The sequence below is a fragment of the Lepisma saccharinum genome, chromosome 24 (assembly GCF_977018435.1).
Source record: "Lepisma saccharinum chromosome 24, izLepSacc3.1, whole genome shotgun sequence".
Classification (NCBI taxonomy): domain Eukaryota; kingdom Metazoa; phylum Arthropoda; class Insecta; order Zygentoma; family Lepismatidae; genus Lepisma; species Lepisma saccharinum.
Window position 1 is genome coordinate 15782103 of NC_139252.1, and position 19813 is coordinate 15801915.

A 19813-nucleotide genomic window follows, 5' to 3' on the forward strand; every position below is an offset into this window, starting at 1 on the left:
TGTAATGAAGTGCGCTACGATCGTACCTCCAACTCGTATTTCTCATATTTCAGCATTCTTCACCTATGTTGATGAAACCCATTTCTTGTCTACAATGAGGAATTGCTCCCCGACGCTTTACCTTGCATATAACACACAATTGTAATTTTTGCAATATTTCAGGTGTATATTTAGTAGATATTGATCGATATTTTTGAATTCTCAAATATATTATGGTTGACTGAGTCTATATTTTTTGTCAGTTTCTCTCTCTCTCTCTCTCTCTCTCTCTCTCTCTCTCTCTCTCTCTCTCTCTCTCTCTCTCTCTCTTTCTCTCTCCAATTCATGATGTCCACTCAAGCAATTTACTACAAACATACAGATCGTTTTACTTTCCTACCATAGTGAGTGTCCAAACGAAAGCCATCATCAAGCAACCGTACCTGAAAGTAGAAAAACACAAGAATGTAGGACATGTCATATATCACAAATACAAATAACTTGTAAATAGTATTTAAAAGCTTTAGAATAAAAATTCAATCTTTGCGTCCGAAAGTCTTTTATACCGTGAACAATACGTTTTATACACTCTATTTCTAGCCTGCATTTTGAATAATAATGTTATTACCTAGTATCATTTCTTTGACGCAATTTTATATTTCTCTTTCACATTTAAACTTCTTGATGTTACACTGCTTTCAACCTATTGCGTTAAGATGCTTTATTTTTAATATGTGTTTAGTGGTAACATGCTGGGGTAAGTCCGGGAGAGATGGACTCTCTCTTTAAAAATCGCTTTAATTTTGTTGTAATGGCAAAACTGAGGAGAAAATTTAACCATAGTATTTTTGGCGACATAAGCAAACGAAAGCTGATGTTATAATTGTAAAAAGAATAGAAAAATATTTATTTTAAATCAATTAAAATTATGCCAGTGGTCCATCTATCACATACCATCCTGGGTTTGATAAACCATTCCATACGGGAGAGATGGACCTCCGAAATGTGAGAAATGAATAGGACAATACATTAGTTTTAAAGACTATATTATGAGTATAGTATACTGTATTTGAGGTGTTTCCTCCATATAAAATATACTTGTTTGACAAAATATATATGGGATCACATTTTTTTGTAAATTTTAATAATTTTTGTTTTTTAGTTTTATATTCCTTCCTTGCACACAAGTCACATTTGTGATCATATTTTTTTGAAGTTCTCATGCAGCCAATAAGATCAAACTTACTTTAGTTGTAGATTTTTCTTCACAAGAAGTCACATTTATTTTCATACTTTGTTCACTTATCATGTAGCCAAAGGGAATATGTAATACATCGAATCCAGTCTTCAGTGACAGTAGTTACATATACATAAACACACAGAGACAAACACACACACTTGTACCCTAACACAGAAACACACACAAACGCACATTGTGTACACAGGCACACACGCATGCATGCGTGCATGCGAGGGCATCCTATATATCCGAATGTCCGGAAGAGGTGAACCAGGCAGCCATGATGACACCGTTGATGCCAGCACAGCAATGACACAGAATAACTATTGGCTGATATCATGTTAACTATATTATATGAGACGCTGGTTCAAAAGTATTATCAGATAACATGCTTATGCAGGACGGAACTGCACCTACAATATAAAGTGAGATTAGAGTCATTATGAGTCTCCATATGAATATGTTCAATTACTGTGGTGTAGTCAGTGGCGTGCTCAGGATGTTCGAAAGGAGATGGATTAGATTGGATTGATTTGGTGTTTTAAGCCCACTTTATACGCAGTAAGGCTAATCGGGACTGAACCTACAGTTTAATGTAGGATCCGAACCAATATGTGATTCTACCGGGTATCGAACGCAAGATCACTTGATAACAATGTTTTGACTTTGAAAATTCGCCACCGGGGAGGACAACTTCACCCAACGGGGGTTGTGAGGGTCGTATCCCCTCTATAGCTCAGCATTTCTAAAAAGAATAAGAACATGAAAGGCAGGAAATGATGACAAAATATGGAATGACTACTAAATAAATATACGCAAACCCTCCTCTTTCGGGCCTCCCCGATGGCATAGTGCTAGCGCCGTTGTCTTGTATGCAAGCGATCTTGGGTTTCGATACTCGGTGGAATCACATATTGGTTCGGATCCCACGTTAAACTGTACGTTCAGTCCCGATTAGCCTTACTATGTGTTAAGTAAGCTTAAAACATCAAATCAATCCAATCTAATCCCTCTCCTTTCCAACATCCTGAGCACGCCACTGACTACACCACAGTAATTGAAAATATTCAGTAACATAGACCTCTTTATTTTCAATGAAAAATATTGGTTGCTCATCTTTTGTTATTGCACTGTTGTTCCCTGGATCGGTAATAATAAAAAGTGTAATTTGAATGTTAAAATCTCGGAATCTATATAGATATCAATTCTCAAGTAACAATTTAGGGACTATCTGTTAACATTTTACGAGTAAGACATTTACAGTTTACAGTTTTTTAAAACAAGGAATCCATAAACTCTGTAACGAATTATTTGAATTGTGAGAGACGAAGAGGAGGTAAAATACTGATGTAGTCTTGTTTGCGGGTAGCCTCTGCTTGTGTTTGATGCATGTGTGCTTTTAAACTTGCACGGTCATCGTTACACACGTGGGGTGTGGATGGTGACTGTTACCTGTAGGCAACCAAATTGAGTCAAAGTTGGTTGGGTTGCATAACAAACAGGATAACACAGATATACAATTTCTTGTTCCTCTTTTAGTAAATGTCTTGACTGAAATCAGTTGTGATAATCACCTGAATTATGAAAAATTACCCAATGAAGCTAACTGTAAACTAGATAAATACAGTATGTTTAAAAAAGAATGACACGATTTTAAAACCTTATATCTGTGCAACAATACACGCCAATAGACTAAACTTATACTACTTGAAATGCCGTGGCCTAGAGTTTAAATGATTGCCGCTAGATACCACTAGCAGCGCCCAAATAGACGCTAACCTTAGTCGTTCACAAGATGGCGTCTATGCAACAGAACGCGTTTTGTGTTCTCCAATTCAGCAAGAGATTATACCCTGTGACTTTTTCTCCTGAGGATATGTAAACAACGTGTTTTTGTTCCACCATTTCCCATTGACTTGTATTATCTGAAAGACACAATCGCGGATGCTGTCAATTCTGTGGAAGAATACAGTCTCAGACGCGCTTGGAACGAATTCGGCTATCGTCTTGATGTTATCCTTGCAGCAGGTGGACTCGCACAGAGCATTTATAATATGGTGAGTGAATCTCGAGGACTTACTTAATAATTGTAGTTCGTTGTGTAACAGTAACACATTTTCATTACTAAATATAATTATTTGAAATCGCGTCATTATTTTTTAATAACAGTGTCTTACTTCATATGGTTTTGGCAAGAAGTCAAAGTTCATTGCAACTAAATTTGAAAGTAACAATTTGAAATAACGTAGCGGATCATTCTGGATACATTTATTCGTGGTTTTGATCAGTCGAAGATTTCGTTGTAATTGCGTTGTAATTAGAGACAAAAACTACAATACCAGGCAAACTGAAACAAAGCATTCCATTTCGAACCCGGCAAAACCAGCAAATATGCTATTGAGGCTGTTATATTATCTACAAATATGCAAACATAACACAGTAAAATGCTCAGAATTGTATTCTAATTCTGTTTCCTAAATGGCATACTGAACTCGAGGCTGCAGACAACATATATTCATCAAGATTATATTATAATTTGTCAATTACCATAGATTCCCAACGCTTATATTTATAGTAGGTCTTCAAGCTTTCCTGGCGACGAATGATGAAAATATTCTCTCGGGCTTCGACCAGGTGAGTTGTGGAAAAGATTCCAAACTTTCGAGAGCTAATGTCACTCTCATCTTCTACCCTGACGTTAGCTTTGGAAACCTTGGAATCCCTTTCACAACTCACCTGATCGATAGCCCGAGAGAGTCTATAAGCTCTTATATTTGTGTTTATATCTGTCTTATGTTTTTTGGATTAGCAGATCACTTTCTGCTTAGGGTAGAACATTTGGTAAATAACAACATGAAAATTGATTCACTGATGATCTATTGTACTGCAATTTACTCTGAATAATTGCGTTTTAGTAATATTTCGTTATGTCTTAACTTCCGAAAGAGTGGTACATTTAAGAAAAACTTCTCTTTCTAAAGTATATTCCTCAGCTCTGGAAACATCTTTCCCGTGTGGGAGTCTCAGCGTTTTCTCCAAAAAGATATCGTGAAACAAAACGCCATAAGGTAGAGAAATGTTAATACGAGGATTTCTTTTCCAGTCTTCCACTGCGTACGCCACGTTCAAGAAGATCAAGAGAGAAAAGCGACGAAAAAATATTTCACTCTGGTAAGGATCATCTCTTCATAGACGTTTATCTTTAAAAGTGGTTCAGAGAGATAACAGATGGCGACTCAAGGGACACGGATACGTCGTGCTGTTTTTTTTTAAATCAGACTACTTTGATAAATTTCTAAAACATTAGCAAAACTGTATTTTCAAAACATTCTTTCTGATTTGTAATATATATGCAGATAGTGATATAAGTAGAAGAAATTTGCATACGTCGGATAGATTCCATGTACAAACATGTGAGGCAATCCATGTACGTACGAGTGGCCCTGAATCTCAGTTTTGTAAATGGAGTAATTATACTATCATGTGAGTCAACAACATAAAATTGTCATTTGGATAAAAATTCAAGTAATATGCATAATAAAGGTAGAAAGTATTTTACATATTGTTCGTTAATTTTTAACATTTTTGTTTACTTTTGTTTTGTATTGTGTCCTATCCATGACATGACGCCTTCATCTCCAGTAGAAAATTCAAAGGTCAAACACCTTCTCTTTTTGTTATAAATCATGTTTTTTTCATAATTAGAAAATTCATAGAAATTTAAATAAATTTCTTATGAAATAAAGAGATTATGTTCCAACCGTAACATAAAATTGTTCATTATAGCTGGAAAATTTAATCAACAGTGTTTAGATTCATAATTAATGTGGAGAAACTGTAAGAAAAATGTTGATTAACTATTAATAGAATAGTTACTTTAATGTAAAAAATGTAGTCTTTGAGTCCCACCTGTGACAAAGGAATGCCCAAATATATAGATGTACATTTACTAATGTGCACATACATGAAAATATTGTTTGTAATGTTAATCAAAAATTGTTATAATTGATATATTCTACGTATATTCTCCTCACTATGGGGTCCAGGGTTCGATATCCGATGGAGGCACATAGTGGTTCGGATCCCACTATTAACTGTAGGCCCAGTCCCGATTACCCTTACTGTGCATAAAGTGGATTTAAAAAGCAACTCAATCAATCAATTCTTCTCTCTTTAAGAGACAATCGGTAATACACACAGTTTATCTGCGTTAAACTTCCGTGTCTGTCTACTTTTGAAAATTTTCAGTATGCATCCATAACGATAGCCTTTCACATAAATTGAAGATAAAGGGTTAAAATTATGCACATATATTCTGCCACTTTTGTATATTCGCAACGCTGTGAACGAATAATGATTAATGAAAGAACACGCAAGAATTACGTAAATGCATTTTACTTCACAACTACAGAGGTTCTCACTGTGCTGGTATTATATTCACCTGTCTGTGCAAGGTAAATTCCACGTGTTGGTTCTGCTCTACTTGATGAATGTTCAGAGAGCACTCGCTACGCACGTCTGCTCTCTACAAAGCCTCTCTACAAAGCCGGTTAAAAGATTAAACACTTTGCAGTTTTCTTTTGCAAGAGTGCAGCAAAAAAAAGGACAACGCTTGCCATTCAAGAATGGCTGAGAGATGTAGTTAAATTGCGTGTTGTAGAAATTTTGAGTATCGAAGTAGATTTCGTTAAACACCAGGTGTTTGTCAAAGCAATACCGAGCAATTCTGTAATGAAATGGGCGAACATGACATTCCAGTACACAGAGCCGACAAACCTGTTACGACTGTTCGAATCCATCTAGTCTCAATGGAACTACCAGAAAGTGTTATACAGTAATAATTGAAATGTTTAAATACGGTATAGTACAAACAGTAAGAGATGAAGTGTATTCTACCTCCCACCCCTTTCATGTGAGAACAGGCACGAAGATAGTCCGTATAATTCTACAAAAAACGGTGCCTTCTTATATTATGTTAAATGACGAACGTTATTGGACTACGTATGAAGGGCAACCCAAACTATGTTTTAAATTTGGAGCCCAGGATCCTCTCCGCAGGATTGCCAGCATAGGGAGGTAGGGTTGACACGTACTACAGGATATGCTGCAGCTGTGGAAAACACACTTTCTATTTTTCCACACCCTTACACGGAATCACCTATTCAAGATCAGAATACCAGCACTATTTTATCAGTACCGTTCAATTGACAGGCCAGTTCAGATGACCACAAGGAACTGCAGGAACAGATGATAGTCATTGAAGACACCGAACCAAAAGCAAGTACTATGCTCCACAACCCTCTACAGTTACAACAGCAAAACGATAGTGCAAGTGTTTGTAACCAGGCAAGTGTACATTGAAGTGCAAGTCAAAGTGAAAGTGCGAATGAATCCATAGTTCCCACAGCCCTCTTCGAAATTCCGAATCAAGACTCCCAAGCCCCTAAAAGTTCGATGTTCACAGATACGGAATTCCCAGAGGCTACCCAAAGAAAACCTCGCCACAAAAGCGAGGAATACATCTTCAGACCACATGACTTTACGTCCGAAGAAAAAAAAGAACGAAGAGGTAAGTGCCAAAATAGAAGTACAGCTTAAGTCCAAGAGTGTAAAACCTATTCAACCAACCTCTTATTTAGGAAATGAGCAATCAAGTCCAGAATTAATAGGGGCCGGGACAGACAAATCAAGTAACACGGTTATGAATACAACTTCCGATTCAGCTTGAGACGAGCAATATGAATGAACTTGACAAGTGTCATAAGTGGAACAATTGCGAAGCGTATAAATATTAACAGTTATTAATGTTATGTTTAAAAAAGATCCTTATAACCATCATGTACACATTTACATTACCAACTATTAACCTTAACAAATTACGAAGTCGGAATAAATAAATGGCGTTAAATTATTTTTTAACACAGTCACATGTTGACATAGCCTTCCTACAAGAGGTAGGTATTGACAATGTTTCATCTCTGGCAAGGTACAACGTTCATAATAATTTCACTGCCACATATGAAGGCACAGCAATAGCTGTGCATTAAATAATTTACCTACATAACGTCACCCCTCATCCTTCAGAAATAATAATAAGTGCGGAACTAGGTCCTTTGTTTAAATGCAATGTACGTATATGCACCTTCAAAAAGTCATAACAAGCACGAACGAGAACATCTTTTTTCTACAATCCTAACTCCAGAACTAACATCGCATACATTAAATGTGATAGTGGCAAGTGACATTAATTGCGTCATTAATATACAAGATCAACAACCGGGTTATAATTTTTCTCTGGCACTTTTTGAATTATCAAAAGGAATACAGTTACAAGATGCTTGGAGCTGCAAAAATGGGGATCAATTTGGCTTTACACATATTACAGAAAGGTTCTTCTCGCATAGACCGATTTTATATAGCGAAGGATTACAAAGAAAATTTACATAGTGTAAGCGCATTTCCCGTGTGTTTTAGTGATCATAGTGCCTTAATTTTAAAAATAGATTTAGAACAAAACAAAACACGCATGGGAAGAGGATACTGGATACTAAATTGTTCTGTTTTGGCAGATAATAATTATGAAAACCTAATAAAGGACATATCGCAAGAGCTGGTTAGGCGTAGATCCTTCAATAAGACCCTAACAGAATGGTGGGAATTAATTGTAAAACCAAAACTTCGTTATATTAGTAAAATGTATAGTGTTGAATAAAGTAGAGACCTCAAAAACATGTATAATTTTTACTATGCTGTGTTACATGATTTAAATAGTTCAGCATTACAAGGAAATGCAAATTTGCCTTACATTAAAGAAATGAAAACAAAATTACTCACTATACATCGAAAAATGAGTGGTATCGTTAAAATTAAAAGTATAAAGTTACCTTAAGATAGTTATGATAAGGCAAATTTATATCATATTCTAGATGAACATAGACATGTTAAAAGTCACATTATAACAGAGATAACAAGAGATACAGGAGAGATTACAACAAATCCCAGAATAATTCAGAACACATTTCTACAACATTATATAAATTTAATGGGTGAAGCTCAGGCTCCCATAAATCCAGATTGGGACTTTATGAATCAAGTAACAGAAGGAGAACGAAAATACATTAGTGAACCCTTCACAAACATTCAAGTCAGAAATGCAGTTTTCAAAGCACACAGAAATAAATCAACGACAGTGTAAGATTTGCCTTCAGACATTTATCAAAATATTTGGAATCTCTTTGGGGACGTTTTCACGAAATTGGTAAACGAAGCTTTACAGAGTGGGAAATTAGGGTATTCAAGTCCAACAGGCTTAGTGGTATTTATTCAAATAAAACCGTAACCCAAATTGGTCACGAACTACCGCCCGATTACAATTCTAAGTAGTGATATCAATATTATTAGCAGATTAATAATCATCCGTCTGATTCCTTACATGCATAAAGTAATAAGAGACACTCAATATGCATGTCATCATCAAAGAACAATTCATCATTTATTACAAACTATACGTGATGTCATTATAAAATCACACAAAATCAGCAAACACATAAAGCAATTTTATCATGGGATTTTTCTCAGGCTTACGATAGAGTTAGTCAAAAATATATGTATAGTGTGTTAAAGGCTTTTGGTTTCGGTGATAATTTTATAAAATGGATACAAATTTTGTATTATAACATCTTATTAAAATTAAAAATTAATGGCTGTCTAACGAAATAATTTCAAATGAAAACAGGTGTTTTACAAGGAAGCCCAAGGAAGATTGGTTCCTTTACTTAAAAGATTACAATAAATACATTAAGGCATTTCAGTCATGTCAAAAAAGATCTACGTTAGTAGTTACATGAATGACACCACCTCATTTTTTTAATAGTGAATGAGATCTGGAGAATGCCCAAAGGTACTTGAAACCTTTTGAAAATGTGTCGGGGGCAAAGCTAAGTATAAATATAACCTTTTTGTTGCCTTTTAGGAGTTAACAAATTTTTTTGTGAAATCAATAGTGTACGTGTCGCACAGAAAGTGAAAATATTAGGCATACGTTTTTACAGAAATATAAGATACACCATTGAACATAACAGTCGGTTAGTTACCGATAAAGTTGCAAATTCCTTTGGCATGATTCAGTGTTTCGTGTAGCTATGAGCGAGCTTTATCTTCCGGAAAAGAGGGGAGGTATGAACTTAAAGAGCGTGATGCTACAATCAAAGGATTTATTTCTTCAAAGCGGTCTTGCAGCGTCTACTATCCACTCCACCACACAACAAATAATAATTCCCTTGTTAAAAGATATACCATTAACATGGATATAAAAATCATTCCCAGAGAATTAACTTTCTATACTGACATTGTTATTCATATATTTTAGAGAACTGTGCAACATATGTATGACATTCCATCTGTTAAACATATTTACAGAGAGCAACTTATAGCATATACAACACCCGGCCGAATTGAAAGAGAAAACCCAAAATGTAATTGGAAGCAAATTTGGAATAATGTAATGGCGACACATCTAACGAATAAGGCATTGTCCATATGGTATAAGGTGATCCAACAAGTACTTGTAACAGCAGACAGATGCTATAAATACAGCTTTAGTAATTCTCCAGATTGTTATAATTGTCATGTCCAAGATTCGATTACTCACAAGATCACAGAATGCAAAAGAGCAGCCATAGATTGGTCAAAATTAAGAATTATGCTCAGTACAATTTCTCGTACTGCACCAAACCAAGTATTAGCAAAATATATTATCTTACAAGAGTTTCATTTTTATGCAAGTACAAACCACAAATCAATTCAATGGTCAATAGCACAATTCCTAATGTTTTTGTTTACTACAGGGAAAAATGATAATTACATGGACTTTGGATTAACTCTAATACAGGAATATGAACAAAAGTCTCAAGACTACAGAAAATTACATTATGCCAACGTTTTAAAAGTAATTTATGAATAGCATAATTGTAATAATTTTGTAAAAATGTATTGTATTTGTATGCTTTAAAAGGGAAATAAAAAGAGACGTTATCACATCGCGCTACGATGCCAAGGGTGCCGGGTTCGAATCCAGGCCTGGGCATGGATGTTTGTTTCCGAGTGTTCATTCATCAATTTCATCATATCATCATTCATCCTCATCTTCGTAATTAGCCAAAAGTGGCACAAAAGAGAAGTAAAATAAAGCAAATGAAATCATGTCATTGTATTGGTACCATAGACAAAACTACATTTTAGCATGGAAATAATGACTATGTTCACTTAAGTTTTAATTTCACTGCGTCTTCAATTCAGCATCCATATTTGAGGGACACTACCACAGACAAATTACGACTTTCGTTATTGGAGTTATAGTGTATACCGCTCGTTCAGCCTGTCCAAGTGATATTCGCTCGGGCGATAAAACTCTCGATTCCTTACGGTCTATTTGGTACTGAAGGAAACTTCTCTTCCTGCAGTACTCTAGTTTTGGTAATAACATTTCTTCATATATTTTATAACAGATCTCTTCTAGAAAGTGCAGATACCCTAATATGTTCTAAACAGTGTAGTTACGAACATTGTAAGGGAATTTCTGAACTGGATATTTGAAAGGATATTTCATTCGTAACGAAACACATTATATCAGGTTTGATAATGAGTATATTGTTAGTCTATGTTCAGTGATATGTTCATGTTATATAAAAGTACGTCGCTTCCCGATAGTGTAGTTGTAACGTCGCCGACTTGCAATCAATGAATAGAGACACATAGTCGTTCAGATCGTACATTAAATTCTTGGTCAAATTCCCATTAGCTTATCTTTGCATACGTGGACTGAAAACAAAACTTCCAAAAGGTATGTTTCTTTAATTGAAGGGTATTTGCACATCATAAGAGAAATATTATGGATGGAGATATTTCACTAGTGTAGACGAGCTGCAGTCAGAATTTTATACTTGAGGAAGTTATACAATACGTCACTCAGAATGCCCTTTCGGTTGTCGAAAATATGAACATAAACAATATGACCTTTGACACGTGGAAATGGTTGGGTGCATCTACGCGTAAACAACGACAGTCTACATTTACACGTAGATAACATAATCTATGTAAAAACATGGTGAAAGATGATAATTTAGAGAAGGGTGATGTGGAAATGAAACAAAAGTATACTGCGCATAAGTTACTGATGTGTGAGAAGAACCTTGTGTACTCTTCTTCACAATTGCGAATATTTCTTGTTGAGGACAAAACTACAATTTAGGAAATATTCTAGTTCATTATGGGGAAAATACTATTTTTTCCCATGAATATCATCTGTTTTTTTTTTTTTTTTTTGGAAATTTAGCTTTTCTCACAGTTGATGATAGAAAGAGAATAGTGAAATTTTGTTGTAAATAGAATTCTTGTCAGTTCGTTATGAACAAATATAGCTGAAAATGTCGCTTTCCTTTAATGAAAATTTTGAAAATTAATTTTAATATAGTTTAGATTGTCTACGAAGACTAAGTAAACTACAGCCGAACGTATTCTAAGCTTAGATTACGTGTAGACAACGCTTGTAGACGTAAACGTATAGTATACTCCACATCAATGTTGCACACGAACAGCATGAAAACCTAGTTCGAAACGAGACTTCAGAAAATAATAGAAGTTCATTACGTTGTTCGTGCTGTGAAAAGTTATAAGAGGACATCCTGTAATGAGCTAAGATACAGAGACAGAAAACAACAGTAGAAAAGACAGCATGTCTTGGATGCAAATGAGGTTTTCTAAGCAAAAACAAGAGTCTCAAAGCAAGGTCAAACTTTGTTGATTCCGATTAAAATGGCGCACACTTCTTTCTCAAATGCTATCAAACTTGCCCCTTAATTTTTGAGAACCCATGTTCCCAGGGAGAAAGCATGCTAATACGAGTTACTTCCAGCTTGTTGATGCCTTCAAAGAAACTCTTTCAGGTACTTTCAGCGAAGGCTGAAAAACAGGTTGAAGGCACAAACATAGCCAAACTCTAAAGAAGAGCGTACTTTGCCTTTCTCTGTGGACAAAGCGAATTTGTAATTAATGCCAAGTAGAAGCGGCTCCTTTAAACCTAGAGTCTCATGCAGTAATCACTGAGTACTCTTATCTAAAGAACGCGGTTTAGTTGTGCAAATTAGCATAACATTAACAGGTTCAATAGACCAAGGAATCCCTTAAAATTAAGGAAACAGGTCCTTTTAGACCTCCAGTTGATTAATCTTTTTGGTGCTTCCCTCATTACACACTACTCTCGTTGGTTAGACAATTACTCATTCTCTGATTGGTATCTTCAGTAGAAATTAGAGACGAGACACAAGTTGTTGCCTTGTAATCAATTTCTGTGTGTTATTTCCTGTTGAGACACATTTCTGGCATTTGAATTCAACTTTGAGCTTTACTTATAAGTCAAAATATGACTTATAAGTATATCTGGGTATAAAAGCTGGCTTGAGAAGCACATAATTTGCCAGCTACAGTGTCAATAGTAGGCTTCCCTGAAGGCGCAGTGGTAGCGTTGTCGCCTTGTAATCAAGGCATTCCGGGTTCGATACCCGGTGGAGGCACATAGTGGTTTGGATTCCACTTTAAACTGTAGGTCCAGTCTCGATTAGCCTTTCTGTGCGTAAATTGGACGTAAAACAACAATTCAATCAATCAATCAACTGTGTCAATAGTATTAGGTTAGTGAAAAAAATGCAATGTTTTTATTTTCTTCCGTAGGTTGGCTGTACAGCTTTCTGCGCTCGCAAGCCGATAGATAGTATCGATGTCTTTGCCTGTGGCAGGTTACAGCGTCATCACTTCAGTTCGCTCTGCAGTGTTGGCAGGTAAACATGGCTGCGCCACTGTCCGTGTGCACTACAGAAGAACAGCTTTCTGTAATTCGTTTTTTGTGGTCTGGAGGTGTACCAGGAGCTGAAATCCATAGAAGACTTTCAGCGAAATACGATGACAATGTTTTACCGCTGCGAAGTGTTTACCAGTGGATTGAAAAGTTCAAAAGCTGTCGAAAAAGTGTGAAGGACGAGGAAAGAGCAGGTCGTCCAGCCACATCCACTACTGATGACAACATTGAGCTAGTCCGTGAGCTGGTTCTGAATAACCGACGACTGACTGTTGTTGAAGTGGCAAACCATATGCACGTTAGTCATGGTTCTGCATATTAAATTATCCATAACAGGCTCAACTTTCATAAAGTCTGTGCGAGATGGGTCCCTAAAGAACTCACTGACGAGAACAAGCGAAATCGAGTGAGAATCTGTCAGCAATTATTGGACAGACATGCTAACGAAGGTGAAGCCTTTTTGAAACGAATCATCACTGGAGATGAAACATGGATCCACCACTTCGAACCTGAGATCAAACGCCAGAGCATGGAATGGAAACACCGTGAATCTCCAGTGAAAAAAAGGCAAGCGTCAACACTCTGCAGGAAAAGTGATGCTCACACTTTTTTGGGACTCAGAAAGGGTAATTATGGAACATTATGTGTAAAAGTGGACAACAATAAACAGTGAACGATACAGTGATAAGCTTTCGAACAAGTTGAAAAATGCAATTCGAAGCAAACGACGAGGTCGATTGTCGGAAGGCATTCTTTTGTTGCATGACAACGCGCGTCCCCATACCGCCGCCAACACAGCTCAAACTCTTCAAAATCTGGGCTTCGAGGTGTTAGATCATCCTGCATACAGTCCCGATCTCGCCCCGTCCGATTACCATCTGTTCGGTCCACTTAAAGATGCTTTAAGAGGCCGTCGATTCGACACAGATCAACAGGTGAAGGAAGCGGTGCATACGTGGCTTGCTGCTCAACCGAAAACCTTTTTTTTCTCAGTGTATCGGAGAGCTTGTGGAACGTTGGACCAAGTGTATTGAAGTGTACGGGAACTATGTTGGGAAATGATATCATTGTAAATTTTCTACTATTGCTGTGAAATAAAAAAAATGATTGCATTTACTTTTTGACTGACCTAATATTTCCCACTTCTTGTCAAATGTTTTATGATTCCAGATATATACGTAGATAACTGATACAAAATCGCACAGTAGCTACATGTCAAGAGAGTACTTAAAATACTTGATAGTTACATAATGTGCATTTATATGTTGATAGAGAATTTCAAATAAATACCCATAAAACGCGATAAGTTTGAGGTTATATAATTTGAAGAGGTCGGGTGTAAAACATGGTAAGTGACATTTTGGTTATTTCTGAGTTAATTAAGAAAAAAGGTTATAAGAAGTTATACTGTAGATAAATAGTTTTCGTGTCGTGTTTACCAATTCACAAGGCTTCACTGAGTCCAATGCAAATTTTATGGCATGGCAATTTCACTCGAAAATTGAAGGAATGCACATTTTACTTTGTAACTAAAAAAATAACTAAAATGTCACTTACCGTGTTTTACACCTGAGTCCTTCATTAATGTAAGATATTAAGTGTTAGCTAGAAATGTTCTACGGTGCTGATCTCTATGGTGGAGTAGGGCCTCCCCCTTGGCGCAGTGGTAGCGTCATTGCCTTGTAATCAAGGGGTCCCGGATTCGATACCCGGTGGAGGCACAAGTGGTTCGGATCCCACTTTAAACTGTAGGTCCAGTCCCGATTAGCCTTACTGTGCATAAAGTGGACTTAAAACAACAACTCAAACCAACTCTATGGTGGAGTAGTTAGCACAGCACGCTACAACTAGCACGGGTATCGGGTTCGAATCCCGGGCTGGGCAGAGGTGTTCTTTATATGTGTCCCTTCATCAATTTCATTATATCATCCCTCATCGGCATCTTCGCGATTAGCCAAAAGTGGTAAAATTGAAGTAAAATAGCCCAAATCAATATACACTTTTGCAACATCCCACGAAGGTATATCCGTGTGTGTGGTCATGTGTAGTGGTGATGTGATCATCACCGCGCTCCAGCCACCTTTACCCCTTCCCTCATGTTGCCGTCAGGTATCCATTTATTAGGGGTTGAGTGAACCTCAAAGCTGCTCATGCAGATACGTTGCTCGAAAACTCCGACTTCAAACCTACCTCGGGAATCTTCCATGTGTTAACCAGACGCCTTAAATACTTTACCGAGAAAGTTTTTAATAAATAATGTCATATTGTAATGATTATATTACATCTCAAAGATACTTTAAATTTTTCAATACAGTAGGCTAGTGCATAAAAGAGTTGATGGAAAGAAATCTATTTATTCAAATGTGAATTAAAATTGTGGTAGTAACCTTGGCGTAACAAATTGTATCTGGTATTATATATTTTGTCTTTGTAATTAAGTATTTCACACCAATAACTCATTAGTGGGGCTTCAATTCGTAGTGCGTGAGTTTTACTACTATATATACGTATTTTGACCCTTGCTTACCAGAGGAGGGGATTGGGGGCTGTCAGGCCTATCAAGCACCCCCTTTGAATGTGAGTTCTTGATGACACTGATGCCAGTGCCAGTGTACAATTGATTTGTTATGGTAAACATTTTTATAATTATTATACGTACAACTACACCTATGTAGAAAACGAAAGAATTGATGAGAATTTAATGTGGTTTTCAGAGATTTATTGAATGATAACAAATTTGTGTGACACTCTTTGATTATTGCTTTTTATTCATGATGTTTCTAAAAACAAATATCATAATTAATACATAATACATAACCGAGATAAAGAAGGAAGCAGTGATTCACTAATCAAATTATAAATTGAATTTTAGTGATTAGAAAAAGTGTGAGCCTGTTAGCCCTCCCTCAGGTAAGTAAGTTTCTCGTACGGCAGGTAAGCTAAGGCTAATTAAACTGCGGTTCTAGGGTGGCAACACTAGCATTTATTTTCTCACATTGAAACTACGAACATTATTTTGATCAACCATACAGTTAAAAAAACACAACGATCAACCATACAGGAACATAAATTAAGAGTAAAAATGAAATCCTTATGGAAAATATTTGGACCTAAAAGGGATGAGCAGACAGGTGAGTAGAGAAGGTTACAAAATTTATAACTACACAATTTTTTTTCCTGTCCAGATTACTAGAATAATGAAATGGAAAAAAACCTTAGGTTTGCAGGCCATGTGGCATGAATGGGAGAGGAAGGAGGAGTTTGTTGGGAAACCAAAGTGTAAGAGACGTGTAGGAAGGCCAAGTCGAAGATGGAGGTATGACGTTGATATGGACCTAAAGGAAATCGGTAAGGATGAAAAAGATTGGATTGATCTTGCCCAGTTGTGTTGCTGCAGCCATAAAACTTCGGGTTTAAGAAGGGTAGAGAATTAGTTAGTTAGTTAGTTTGTATTTTGTAATGAGAAATGTTTGCCATAATATAGAATGCAAAATATCGAAAGATCCTTTGGAAGAGAAGTATTACTTCACTTTGGAAACTCGTTGTGATTATAACGCTCTGGCCTGGAGGCTACGTTGGGGGGAGCATTTCGTGTTTTCCCTTAGCCCAGGGGAGTTACGGCAATTCGACCCCGTACTCTGAACCTCATTTCGCTGCTCGTTCCTGAGCGACCCCAAAACGATCTCTGCGACTCACAAGTTAGGCTCATTTGCCTGGGAGCCTGCTTACGTAGGGAAGGGGCAGGCATAGGCCTTTGGCAGCTGCTCGTATTGGCACATTTCCGTGTTTCTGGTTGTGTCTTGAAACTAACGTCTCTTCTTACTAACTCGTACATCTAGCAGACATTTTATCGCTAATCCTGCTGAAATTTTTCTCCATGTTTTAAAATATAAAACAAAGAGATATCAAACACCAATAACAACTAGGTATATGTATATGTGCGTCCTTTGTGAATTGTGTGTGCCTATGTGCAAGCGCGTCTATGTTCAAACTTTTGTAATTGTTTCTTTTTTCCTTTTTTATTTGTTTTTAGTATATAGTATTTGTATCCATTGGGATTTAGTGGCAAAACAGCCGCAGACTGGATCTTATCCCTTAATAAAGAATACAAAATTGAATCACACTGAATTATTAAAACTTACTAAAACATGAGGAAGCTGGATTGAATATCTTTTCTATTTGTAAATAAAATTCTATAAATTTTGTATATATTATATATTTTTATCATGACGGTGTACTTCAGTAATATATGGTTCCATCCGTCCCGAGTTCCAAAACCTCTAAAAGGTAAAGGTAAAGTGTTCCCCTGTGCTTAGCACCACGCCATGAAGGCGTATAGGGGGTGTGGGGGTAACGCCCCACACTTTCTTGATCCGCTCGTGAGTGGGGGTGATGTGATCAGTACCACGCCCCTGACCGCCTTTACCCCCCAGGGTTTCCCCCAGGTACCCATGTTATTCGACGCTGGGTGGGCGCCGGGGCCGCTTCCAACGTTAGAAAAGTTCCCGGCCGGGGATCGAACCCGGGACCTTTAGCATGGTAGTCAGACGCGTTACCGACTGAGCCACCGCAAACCTCTGCAAGCTACAAAGTGTTGTAGCTGTTCCAGCATCGTGTGAACAATGAGAGAGATATTTAAAAGCAATTGTAGAGGACTTGTGCCTTGATAGTTAGAATCAGCGGCGACGGGATTCGATGCGCTGAAAACGTATCACCCAATGAAAAACAGCTTGGTACGCATTTGACCTTAAAGGGTAATTGCTATCATTCACATGAAAACAAGATATCTGCTGAATATATATATAGTTTAAGATAATAAAAAAATTCCACCAAAATTGAAATATGATCAGTTCCAGAAAAATACTAGATTGATTGATTTCATTTATTTTACTTTGCATTTCTGCTACTTTTGGTTAATCCGAAGCTGAGAATCAGTGATAATATGATGAAGAACACACACATCCCCCGGGCCGGGATTCGAACCCGATAACTATGGTGTACTATCATGGTGTGCAAAACCACTGTACCACGAAGGCCGGCAAAAACATTACTGGAAAATTTACCCCCAAAAACATTTGATACATTCAATATGCACCATCATTTTGTACCTTCTTAGTAGTGCCATAGTTAAGATGTGTTTGGTTAGATCGACAACATCGGAGTTCGAAACAAGAAGGCATTTTAGTAATTATAAATACGGTTACGAAGTGAGTACTATATAAACAAGCACGATTTGTTATTTTCCAAAATACATTTTAGGAAGATACAACATAAAATGTAAACGAATCTTCTCAATCGAGGTAATGCGGGGATGAACGGGTAGGAACTACTTCAGGTCATGTCTTTCCGTATCGTCGAATAGACCAGACGCTCATTATATTAGATATCGCGTGATTTTCGGCTTGAGAGCAATTCTCGTTTAGACGAATCACCTTTCGCCGAATATTTTGAAGGGAGGGAGTTTTCCCTCCGTTGGGAAATTTCATATGAAAAGGAACATAACATTTTTTAGAAAGTTATATGGTGAAAGATATCTAGAGATATTTTTTGTTTTTGTGATCTGGAGAAAGCATTAGATAGAGTAAATTGGATGGAATGTACAGAGATTATGAAATGATTACTGTAGATTGGAAAGAAAGGAGACTCTTTAATATGTACATGAACCAATGAGTTAAACATAGAGTAGGCGAATAAATGACGGAGAGAAGTGAAATTGAGGGACAGGGCTGATGCCGATCATCTGAAATATTCAACATCTATTTAGAAGTTGTAATGAACTCTCTCCAGAATAGGTACAAGGCCTAGAAGGGGAGGGAGGGGTTAATAATAGGAAGAAGAACACAACGTATAAGTCTAGCGGAATACCGGAGAACGGCGAATACTTGAACGCCCTCTGTTAGCATTCTGGATGAAAATAAACATAAACAAGGGAGAGGGTATGGTTATTGAAAATAAACCAAGTAAAAGTAACGTGAGAATTCGATTAAATAGTGAAGAAAATGTTGACCTAGGATGTATCACAAGCATTTATATGAGTTGCAGTAAAGAAGTGAAACATAGAATAGCAGTGGCAAAAGAAGCCTTTAATAAAAAAAAGAAGTGTGTTTGTGGGTCTTTCGGCAAAGAAAGCGACTTATGAAGTGTTTTGTATGGAGTGTAGAGTTGTATGGTGCAGAAACCTGGACGGTACGATGAAGTTTGGAAGACCAAAAAAACTTTAGAAATGTAGCGATGTAGAATGGAGTGTGCGAAATTGAAAAGACAAAGTAGAAAATAAAACCACTTTGGAAAGATTTGGTGAAAGAAGAGGAAAACTGGAAGAGATCACGAAATGGAATTGACATTGGTTTAGACACTGGCTAGGAAATAAGTACCTGCTAAAAGACGCACTGGAAGAAACTGCTAATGAAGATTCACTTTCATCAGCCAATGAAAATGTAATGTACAATGAGTCTCTTACTTGGTTGAAACAATTTTTCACTTCAGTTCCTGAAATATCCTTCTCTCCCTTAAATTTTTTTGGTGAAAGGAAATTCCGCGAGACGAAAGCTCCCTTTTTGCCGAAAATTTTGCTTAGGTGAAATATTTCTCTGGAGCATTCGGCGAAACGAAAATAAATCCTTCAGGTATCGGAGTTAAGCAATCAGACGTAAGCATTTCCCGTTTTGGATATATTGAAAAATAAAATGTGATTTTCGATGCATAAACTACTTGCAATTGTTTCCGAACTGGATTATATTTCT